Here is a 12,322-nt window from a genome sequence, read left to right as displayed (position 1 = left end):
TTTCTATATAGAGAATCATCTCCCCTGAAAATAGTGAAAGTTTTACTTCTTCCTTGCAAATTTGGATTTTTTTTGGGGGGGGGTCTGGTTACGATGGCTAGGACTTCAAATGCTATGTTATCTAAAAGTGGTAAGAGGGATCCCTGGGTGGCGCAGTGGTTTGGAGCCTGCCTTTGGCCCAGGGCACGATCCTGGAGACTCAGGATCGAATCCCACGTCGGGCTCCCTGCGTGGAGCCTGCTTCTCCCTCTGCCTGTGTCTCTTCTCTCTCTCTCTCTCTCTCTGTGTGACTATCATAAATAAATAAAAATTTAAAAAAAAAAAAAATAAAAGTGGTAAGAGTGAACATCAATGTCTTGTATCTGGCCAGAGGAAAAGCTCTCAGTTTTTCGCTCACTGAGAATCATATTAGTTATGAGTATTTTGTATATGGTCTTTATGATGCTGAGGTATGTTCCCTCTATCCCTACTTTGTTGATAGTTTTTATCATGAATGGATGTTGTACTTTGTGAAATAATTTTTCTGCATCTATTGAAATTATCATGATTTTTGCCCTTTCTTTTATTAATATAGTATAGCATAATGATTGATTTTTGAATATTGAAACACTCTTGCAGCCCAGGTATAAATACCACTAAATTTTGATGATGATTCTTTTAATGTACTGTTGGATTCAATTTACTAATAATTTATTGAGAATTTTTGCATCCATATTCATCAACGGTATTGGTTGATGAATTAATTTCCTTTTTTTAGTTGAGAATGCCTGGTTTTGTTACCAGTGTAATACTGGCCTCACAAAATGAAATTGGAAGTTATACTTCAATTTCTATTTTTTGCAATAGTTTGAGAAATATAGGTATTAACTCCTCTGTTAATGTTTTCTTGAATTCACCTGTGAAGCCATCTGGTGGGTACTGGACTTTTGTTTTTTAATTGCTGATTGAATTGCTTTGCTGGTTATCAGTCTTTTCAACTTCTCAATTTCTTCTTGTTTCAGTTTTAGTAGTTTACATGTTTCTAGGAATTTATCCATTTTTTTTAGGCTGTCCAATTTGTTGGCATATAGTTTCTCATTATATTCTCTTCATAATTGTATGTATTTCTGTGGTGTTGCTTGTTATTTCTCCTCTCTCATTTGTGACTTAATTTATTTGAATTCCTTTTCTTTTTGATAACTCTGGCAGGGGAGTTATCAATTTTATTAATTTTTTCAAAGGATCACCTTCTGATTCCATTGATCTCTTCTGTTTTTGTTTTGTCTTTTAAGATTCTATATCATTTCTTTCTTTTCTAATCTTTATTATTTATATTCTTCCGCTTGCATTATGTTTCCTTTGTTGTTCTTTATCCAGCTCCTTTATGTATACGGTTAGATAGTTTGAGAGTTTTCTTGCTTTTCGAAGTCGGCCTTATTATAATTTACATTCCTCTTACGACTGCTTTAGCTGCATTCTAAATGTTTTGGACCACACTGAGGGGGGCACTTGGAGGGATGAGCAGTGGGTGTTATGCTTAATGTTGGCAAATTTAACTCAAATTAATTAATTAATTAATTAAAAATAAATAAATAAATAAATGTTTTGGACCATTGTGTTTTCATTTTAGTTTGTTTCCTTGTATTTATTTCTTATTTGATTTCCTGATTGACCCACTCATTGTTTAGCAGAATGTTGTTTAACTTCCATGTATTTCTCGTATTTCTAAATTTTTTTCTTCTGGTTGACTTCAAGTTTCATAGCGTTATGGTCAGAAAATACACAAGATTTGATCTCGAACTTTTCGTACTTTCTGAGGTGTAATCTGTGACCTAATATGAACTCTACTGTGTAGCATATCCCATGTGCACTTGACAAGAATATATATTCTGAAGCTTTGGAATGGAATGTTCTGAATTTATCTGTTAAGCAGTTCTTGTCCAGTATGTCATTCAAAGCCATTGTTTCCTTATTGATTTTCTGTTTAGATGATCTATCCATTAATGAATATGGGCTGTTACTGCCCCTTAATATTAGTGTATTATCATCAATGAGTTCCATTATGTTTGTTATAAACTGTATTTTATATTTGGGTGCTCCCATGTTGGATGCATTAATATTTACAATGGTTATATCTGTTAGATAGTTGCCTTTATTATGATATACTATGTTTCTTCATGTCTTGTTACAGTCTTTGGTTTAAAATTTGGATTATCCAGGGATGCCTGGGTGGCTCAGTGGTTGAGTGTCTGCCTTTGGCTCAGGGCGTGATGCCACAGTCCCGGAATTGAGTCCCTTGTTGGGCTCTTCGCAGGGAGTCTGCTTCTACCTCTGCTTATGTTTCTGGCCCCCTCTCTCACTCTGTCTCTCATAAATAAAATCTTTAAAAAAATAAAAAATAAAATCTAGTTTATCCAGGCACCTGGTTGGCTTAGTGGTTGAGCATCTGCCTTTGGCTCAGGTCGTGATCCCAGGGGTCCTGGGATTGAGTACCACATCAGGCTCTGGGCAAAGGAACTGCTTCTTCCTCTGCCTATGTCTCTACCTCTCTCTTTGTGTCTCTCATGAATAAATAAATAAATAAAACCTTAAAAATAAAATCTAGTTTATCTGATACAAGCATTGTTACCTTTATGTTCTTTTGAGGTCCATAATACATGTTTCTCTATCTACCCACTTTCAAAGAGCAGGTTAAGTCTGCTATTTCTTTACTGATCTGTTATTTCTTTACTGATCTGTCTACACATTCTATTCATTATTGAAAGTGAAGTATTTATGTCTTCAACTATTACTATTTCTCTCTTCAGTTTTCTCCTCTTATAAAGCATAGTCTTCCATCTCTGCACTTAATCTCACCTCCATCAAACTATTAATTATACCCACTTTTTCCTGTTCCTTCAGCCTCTCCTTATTTGACATTTCCATAAATATTTTTTTCTTTTTTTTAATTTATTTTTTATTGGTGTTCAATTTACTAACATACAGAATAACCCCCAGTGCCCGTCACCCATTCACTCCCACTCCCCACCCTCCTCCCCTTCTACCACCCCTAGTTCGTTTCCCAGAGTTAGCAGTCTTTACGTTCTGTCTCTCTTTCTGATATTTCCCACACATTTCTTCTCCCTTCCCTTCTATTCCCTTTCACTATTATTTATATTCCCCAAATGAATGAGAACATACACTGCTTGTCCTTCTCCGATTTACTTCACTCAGCATAATACCCTCCAGTTCCATCCATGTCGAAGCAAATGGTGGGTATTTGTCATTTCTGATAGCTGAGTAATATTCCACTGTATACATAAACCACATCTTCTTTATCCACTCATCTTTCGATGGACACCGAGGCTCCTTCCACAGTTTGGCTATTGTGGCCATTGCTGCTAGAAACATCGGGGTGCAGGTGTCCTGGCGTTTCATTGCATCTGAATCTTTGGGGTAAATCCCCAACAGTGCAATTGGTGGGTCGTAGGGCAGGTCTATTTTTAACTCTTTGAGGAACCTCCACACAGTTTTCCAGAGTGGCTGCACCATTCACATTCCCACCAACAGTGTAAGAGGGTTCCCTTTTCTCCACATCCTCTCCAACATTTGTGGTTTCCTGCCTTGTTAATTTGCCCCATTCTCACTGGTGTGAGGTGGTATCTCATTGTGGTTTTGATTTGTATTTCCCTGATGGCAAGTGATGCAGAGCATTTTCTCATATGCATATTGGCCATGTCTGTGTCTTCCTCTGTGAGATTTCTCTTCATGTCTTTTGCCCATTTCATGATTGGATTGTTTGTTTCCTTGGTGTTGAATTTAATAAGTTCTTTATAGATCTTGGAAACTAGCCCTTTATCTGATGTCATTTGCAAATATCTTCTCCCATTCTGTAGGTTGTCTTTTAGTTTTGTTGACTGTATCCTTTGCTGTGCAAAAGCTTCTTATCTTGATGAAGTCCCAATAGTTCACATTTCCATAAATATTTAATATTCTCAAGTCTTAAAAAAATATTCTCAAGTCTTTTCCTTCAAAACAAGGTTTCATTTAACCTTATGTTCCTCTCATTATATTTATCCTTATTCCCCTGTATCATAGTTCAACTTCTTGAAAGCGCACTCTACACTCTCTAAACAATTCTCCAATCTCCCTCCATGCACTCCCCAAACAACTACAATCCTTTTCTTCTATGCCAAATCAAGGCCTTCTTTTGATAAATTAAATGACTGTTCTCCCCTTCCTTTCTCAATGCCAACGAATACTTTAAAGTCTTTTACAAAAACATGCTGATATTGTTGATTACCTCCTCATTCTTGATATATACTTTTCCTTTAGGTGATAGGACACTCCTTTTTTTTTTTTTTAGGACACTTCATTTCCTATTCATCTTCCTTCCATCTTTGGCTATGCAGTTTCATTTACAGAATCCTCTTCCTCTCATAGTCTTTTCAATGTTGTTGTGCTTCAGAATTCCACTTCACTCTCTGGTCTCATATTATACACTCCCCATGACTTTAGCTCCCATTTATGTACTCACAATCCCCATCTATATGCTGATAACATCCAAATCTGCATTCCTCATCTGTAATTCTAACATTCTAAAGAATGTTTACATGTGAATGTCCCACAAGAATCTCAAATTAATCATGGCTGAAAATGAAGTATACCTCATCAACTTTCTTCACCTGGGTGCCTCCCATTTATAGTGTATGTTTAATTCAAATCTCCCTTAGAGATGATTCTGTCTCCAGCACTAAAATGTGTAATCTTCAAGGGCAGGTGCACAGTTTAATACTCTGTGTACCTGACACACAAAAATTCTCAGTAAGTGCTGACTGAATTGAACTGAATAAGTTTCAAATTAACATATTTTCTTCCCTAGAAAATTTGAAAATCTCTTCCTCTATAGTTTCTTCAAAATTAATAAGATTTCATTTTTCCTGTCCTTAATATATGTACTAAAACATTTTATTTTGCTGTGAGGGCACTGATGACTTTCTGATCTTTGTGACTGGGGAGGTGCTGAAGCCTTGCCTCATTCTTAGAACATCCTCTCTAATAGGCTGTTTCAGAATCTCTTTTCTCATACACAACACTGGAGTGCACCAAAATTCTAAGGTTTTTATAAAAACGTGTCTGACCAGGATCCCTGGGTGGCTCAGCAGTTTAGTGCCTGCCTTCGGCCCAGGTCACGATCCTGGAGTCCCAGGATTGAGTCCCACATCAGGCTCCCTGCATGGAGCCTGCTTCTCCCTCTGCCTCTCTCTCTCTCTCTCTCTCTCATAAATAAATAAAAATCTTTAAAAAAAATAAAAACGTGTCTCACCAAAGAATACATACTCTGTGATTCCATGTATATAAAGTTCAAGCACAGGCAAACTTGATAGATGGTGATTAAAGTCAGAATAGTGGTTACTTCTTGAGGGTACTAACTTGAAGGGGCACAAATGAACCTTCTGGGTTACTGAAAATGTTCTATATTTTGATCTAGGTTGTGGTTACATAAATGGATAAATATAGGTATAAACTTATCAGAACTACATACTTAAGATTTATGTACTTTACTATAAGTTATATATCAATTAATAAACAAACAAACTTATGAACTTCTGTTGTGTACGTTATCTTCTACATTCCTAATCAACAAGATGGAAAGATGCTATGGTGAGAATTCAATGTGTATCAATGTGCATCTACCAAGCATATGATATGTACAATAATAGATAAATACCAGACAGAAACATGGCAATGAGGAAGTAATCACTTCTAGAAGCAAAAAACAAGAAATAAAAGAAAACTTTCTTAAGGTTAAGACAACTGAGCAGGACTATGAAGAGCAAAGTTCATGAAGTAAAGAGTATAAAGAGATTACAGGAAAACAAATGCACAAAAAAATGGGAATCAAACATAGTAGATTCAAGGAAACCCTGGTAAAACATAAACTACAAGAAAGGGATTATATAAAACTTGGGGTGGTGTAGTGATTAGTGGTAAGAGAGCAGTTCCAGTAAGAGGCATGTCATAGAGAATTTTTAGGCTACACTAAGACTATCACAGGAAACAGAAAGTCATTAAAAGATTTTTAATTAGAGAAACAATATGGTTAGATATATACTCTAGAGACTGTACAAAAAGTCATCAGGCAGTAGTGGAGGCAGCAGCTTCAGTTAGGAAACTATTTTTGTCATCAGGAGAAACGGTAAGGGCCTAAACTAGGGTACCACAGAACACCTGGGTGACTCAGTGGTTGAGCGGCTGCCTTTGGCTCAGGGCATGATCCTGCAGTCCTGGGATTGAGTCCTACATCAGGTTCCCTGCAGGGAGCCTGCTTCTCCCTCTGCCTACGTCTCTGCCTCTCTCATGAATAAATAAATAAAATCTTTGAAAAATAAAAATAAATAAACCAGAGTACTGGAATAGAGTTTTAGAAATGGAAAAGAAGACAAATTCATGAGATATTTTGAAGAATAATCCTTTATGATTTTACATCAGATTAAAAAGTAGAGGTAAAAAAGGAGAAATATGACATGATGCCCAAGTTGTTTATCCTTGAGAATATTAGTACCAACAAAAATGTGGTGCTAGTGGTGGTGTAATAGAGTTCAGTTGGCTTGATGAGTCTGAAGCCTGATATAAAGCATTTGTATATTTAATTAAACTCAAGGCAGTGGGCGAGATTGCCAAGCAGAACTGAGACTTCAAACAGGGAGTTTTAGGAACCACTAAATCTAAAGATTCCAGCAGAGGAGGAGTACTCAAAAAAAAAGAGTGAGAAACAAAGGCCAGATATATAAGAGAAGAACTGAAAGAGAAGGATGTCCTAGGGAGCAAAAGAGGAGAGAATTTTAAATATTAGAGTCACAATAAAAGCTTAAAGCTATTCACTAAATCTGGCCATCAGATCTATAGTAATCTATACCACAAAGCATGCATAGCCATTCTAACAATTTCCTGCATCTCTACATACAGTTTTTCAACATTCTCACCCATTCTTATCTACTCTACTCTAGCTAGTATTTCTCAATCCTATCTGGCCCTGTTTCTTATTTTATTGCTTATTTCACTATACTGAAGTGATATACAAAATATCTGATATACAAAATATCAAAAATATGATATCTACAATATAAAAGAGAAATACAAAGAAAGCAGTTTATGGTGAAACAGAATGTATTTCAAAATGGAAATGCTGGGTCATGACAACACTAAAAGACACATGTAGACAAATATACATAGAATGCCTGTAAATGTACTAGTTACAAATGCTCTTTTACAGGTCTGTTATTACTCTCATTTCAAATATCCAAGAACAGTATTTTTGTAGGTGAAATGATTTTCCAAACTGAACATTCTTGGTAACATTCTGAACAAAACAAAGTAAGATCTATGTTAGTGTACATGGTAGATGCAGTCCTAGAAAAGTCAGTGTATATTAAAACTTTCTTTGTATATAATATGAAGTTTGATTCAAGGCCTGGATCAATACAAAGGGGCGTTTCATCTATATAAACATCCAATGGGATAGTCAAATTTGTCTGGTACATAGAAAAATTATTTTTTTTTGTGCAGCCTGTTCTGACACAAAACCCTGATCATAATAGGACAGGAAGTACTCCAGTCATTATGATTATCTACAAGCGCCTCACAAACTTTCAAATGATCTCCTTTGGTTGATACTACCATCACTGAGAGCCACCACCACTTTATTCCCATCCAAAGACGAAAACAATCCCTTCCTTAGCATTGCACGCCCATTTAATAACAAGGCTGATTTCTTTTCTTTCTCAGTTATTAGGAATTCTCTTCTCTCCTAGAACATCAATCTCTTCCTCCTTACTTGTTGCTGTTGGCCAATAAGCTTTCCCAACTTTCTGCAATTTTTAACAATCTGCCATGGCACTTAAACCTCTTACAATTATCATCCATTTTTATCTTCTCCTCCTTACCTGAACATCTCTGAGTGGTGTATACTGGCTTCAATTTGGCACCTTCTAGTCATTCTTCAACCCACTGCAGCCTTACTTCTATTCTAACAACACTGAAACTATTCATGTTAAATTCATTCATGAACTCAATGAAAGTTTTTCGCATTGAACTAAACTTATTGAATCCTCTACTATCTATAATGCTGCTGTCCACATTTCTCTTAAAATGGGCATCAAGGAGGCGGGGCAAGATGGCAGAAGAGTAGGGTCCCCAAGTCACCTATCCCCACCAAATTACCTAGATAACCTTCAAATCATCCTGAAAACCTACAAATTCGGCTTCAGATTTAAAGAGAAAACAGCTGGAATTCTACAGTGAGAAGAATTCACGCTTCTATCAAGGTAGGAAGACGGGGAAGAAAGAGAAAAAAAGGCATCCAAGGGGGAGAGGCCCCAAGAGGAGCCAGGCTAAGGCCATGAGGCAAGTGCCCCCAGGACAGGAGAGACCCATCCCGGAGAAGCAGGAGCTTCACCAACCTTCCCGGAGGGAAAGAAGCTCACAGGGAGTTGGAGAAGGATCCCAGGAGGGGCGGGGATGCCCTCAGGCTCCCTGGGACACTAACAGAGCACCTGCGCCCCAGGGAGAGCAAGCCACACCCCGCAGCCAAGCTCACTAAAGGGCTGCAGCACAAGCCTGCTGGACCCAGGAGCAGCTCCGAGGCGGCTAGGGGGAGGCTCTGGGGAGAGGGCTGCATGACTGGTTGCAGCTGGGAAGCGGCTCTGGCAGAGGCTCCGAGCAGAGGGGGCTGCGCGGCCAGGAGCGCGACTCCAACAGTGCAGGCCCGGGAGTACAGGGCACCGGGGACACAGCCCAGGATCCAACTTTCCCCCCAGGACAGGCATAAGCCAGGAGGGCCCAGGACAGCAAGGACACTCCTGCCACCAGGCGACCCCGAGCTGAGCAGATCAGTGGCCCCCGCCCCCGGAGCATCCAGGCCCCTGTAGACTGAGAGCTCCTAAGTTAGGACAGGAGCTGACTCCACCTGCTACTGTTGTTGTTCTTCCTGGGGTCTCACAGGATAAACAACCCCCACTGAGCTTCACAGTGGCCTCACCGATAAACAGGTTAAACAACTTTCATTGAGCCTTGCACCAGGCTGCAGGCTGAGCAGCTCCCCCAAGTCCCACCTGAAAATCAGCACAGCAGGCCCCTCTCCCAGAAGACCACTTAGACAGACAGGGGAAAAACAAATTATTGACCAAGGAGCACTGGAAAGTTCCAGGGGAAGTCAAGGGATTTACAGTATAGAGAAGCAGAGGATACGCCCCCTTGTTTTTTTGTTATTTCTGTTTGCTTCCCCCCCTTTTTTCTTTTCTTCTCTTCAGTTTTTTTCCTTTTTTTTCTTTCTTCTTTTTCTTTTCTTCTTTCTCTTCTCTCTTTTTCTCCTTTTCCCAATACAACTTGTTTTTGGCCACTCTGCACTGAGCAAAATGACTAGAAGGAAAACCTCACCTCAAAAGAAAGAATCAGAAACAGTCCTCTCTCACAAAGAGTTACAAAAACTGGATTACAATTCACTGTCAGAAAGCCAATTCAGAAGCACTATTATACAGCTACTGGTGGCTCTAGAAAAAAGCATAAAGGACTCAAGAGACTTCATGACTGCAGAATTTAGATCTAATAAGGCAGAAATTAAAAATCAAATGAATGAGAGGCATCCAAACTAGAGGTCTTAACGACGAGGGTTAACGAGGTGGAAGAACTAGTGAGTGACATAAAAGACAAGTTGATGGCAAAGAGGGAAACTGAGGAAAAAAGAGACAAAGAATTAAAAGATCATGAGGATAGATTAAGAGAAAGAAATGAAGCCTGAGGAAGAAAAATCTACGTTTAATTGGGGTTCCCGAGGGCACAGAAAGCGACAGAGGTCCAGAATATGTATTTGAACAAATCATAGCTGAAAATTTTCGCAATTTGTGAAGGGAAACAGGCATTCAGATCCAGGAAAAAGAGAGATCGCCCCTTAAAATCAATAAAAACCACTAAACACCTCGACATTTAATAGTGAAGTTCGCAAATTTCAAAGATAAAGAGAAGATCCTTAAATCAACAAGACACAATAAATCTCTAACTTTTATGGGGAGAAATATTAGATTAACAGCAGACCTCTCCAGAGACCTGGCAGGCCAGGAAGGGCTGGCAGGATATATTCAGGGTCCTAAATGAGAAGAACCTGCAGCCAAGAATATTTTATTCAGCAAGGCTCTCATTCAGAATAGAAGGAGAAAGAAAGAGCTTCTAAGATAGGCAGGAACTGAAAGAATGTGTGACCACCAAACCAGCTTGCAAGAAATTTTAAGGGGGACTCATAAAATTCCTCTTTAAGAGGAAGTCCAATGGAACAATCCACAAAAACAGGGACTGAATAGGTATCATGATGACACTAAACTATTTCAAGAGTAACTCTGAACGTGATGGGCTTAATGACCCCATCAAAAGGCGCATGGTTTCAGACTGGACAAAAAAGCAGGACCCATCTATTTGCTGTCTAAAAGAGACTCATTTTAGACAGAAGGACACCTACAGCCTGAAAATAAAAGGTTAGAGCACCATTTGCCATTCAAATGGTCCTCAAAAGAAAGCAGGGGTAGCCATCCTTATATCAGATAAACTAAAATTTATCCCGAAGACTGTAGTGAGAGATGAAGAGGGACACTATACCATACTTAAAGGATCTATCCAAGAAGAGGACTTAACAATCATCAATATATATGCCCCAAATGTGGGAGCTGCCAAATATATCAATCAATTAATAACCAAAGTAAAGACATACTTAGAAATAATACACTTATACTTGGTGAGTTCAATGTAGCGCTTTCTACAATTGATCGGTCTTCTAAGCACAACATCCCCAAAGAAACAAGTGCTTTAAATGATACACTAGACCAGATGGATTTCACAGATATATACAGAACTTTACATCCAAACTCAACTGAATACACATTGTTCTCAAGTGCACATGGAACTTTCTCCAGAATAGACCACATACTGGGTCACAAATCAGGTCTGAACCGATACCAAAAGATTGGGATCCTCCCCCGTGTATTCTCAGACCATAATGCTTTGAAATTAGAACTAAATCACAAGACGGAGTTTGGAAGGCTTTCAAACAACTGGAGGTTAAGGACCATCCTGCTAAAAGATGAAAGGGTGAACCAGAAAATTAAGGAAGAATTAAAAAGATTCATGGAAACTAATGAGAATGAAGATACAACCGTTCAAAATCTTTGGGATGCATCAAAAGCAGTCCTGAGGGGGAAATACATCGCAATACAAGTATCCATTCAATAACTGGAAAGAACTCAAATACAAAAGCTAACCTTACACCAAAAAGAGCTAGAGAAAAAACAACAAATAGAACCTACACCCAGCAGAAGAGACTTAATAAGATTCCAGGAGAACTCAATGAAATCGAGACCAGAAGAACTGTGGAACAGATCAACAAAACCAGGAGTTGGTTCTTTGGAAGAATTAATAAGATAGATAAACCATTAGCCAGCCTTATTAAAAAGAAGAGAGAGAAGACTCAAATTAGTAAAATCACGAATGAGAAAGGAGAGATCACTACCAACACCAAGGAAATACAAACGATTTTAAAAACATATTATGGACAGCTATACGCCAATAAATTAGGCAATCTAGAAGAAATGGATGCATTTCTGGAAAACCACAAACTACCAAAACTGGAACAGGAAGAAATAAAAAACCTGAACAGGCCAATAACTAGGGAGGACATTGAAGCAGTCATCAAAAACCTGCCAAGACACAAAAGTCCAGGGTCAGATGGCTTCCCTGGGGAATTCTATCAAACTTTTAAGGAAGAAACCATACCTATGGTACTAAAGCTTTTCAAAAAGATAGAAAGAGATTGAATACTTCCAAACTTGTTCTATGAGGCCAGCATCACCTTAATTAGAAAACCAAAGACCCTACCAAAAAGGAGAATTATAGACCAATATCCCTGATGAACATGGATGCAAAAATGCTAAATAAGATACAATAGAATATAACAATACCTTAAGAAGATTATTCAACATGACCAAGTAGGATTTATCCCCGTCATGCAAGGCTGGCTCAACACGCGGAAAACAATCAATGTGATTCATCATATCAGCAAGAGGAAAAACAAGAACGATATGATCCTCTCAATAGATACCAGAGAAAGTATTTGACGAAATACAGCATCCATTCCTGATCAAAACTCTTCAGAGTGTAGGGATAGAGGGAACATTCCAACATTCCTCAACATCTTAAAAGCCATCTATGAAAAGCCCACAGCAAATATCATTCTCGATGGGGAAGCACTGGGAGCCTTTCCCCTAAGATCCGGAACAAGACAGAGATGTCCACTCTCACCACTGCTATTCAACACAGTACT

At 38.5% G+C, this 12,322-nt stretch overlaps 1 protein-coding gene across 1 annotated transcript in view; it reads right to left on the bottom strand.

The window, feature by feature from the left end:
- The window catches only part of NBDY (negative regulator of P-body association), a 67,382-nt gene that overhangs the window by 42,451 nt on the left and 12,609 nt on the right, over positions 1–12,322 (bottom strand). The gene's annotated exons all lie outside the window — the stretch shown is intronic.

The sequence above is a fragment of the Canis lupus genome, chromosome X, assembly GCF_003254725.2.
Source record: "Canis lupus dingo isolate Sandy chromosome X, ASM325472v2, whole genome shotgun sequence".
Classification (NCBI taxonomy): domain Eukaryota; kingdom Metazoa; phylum Chordata; class Mammalia; order Carnivora; family Canidae; genus Canis; species Canis lupus.
This window is presented reverse-complemented; position numbering and strand designations above follow the sequence as displayed.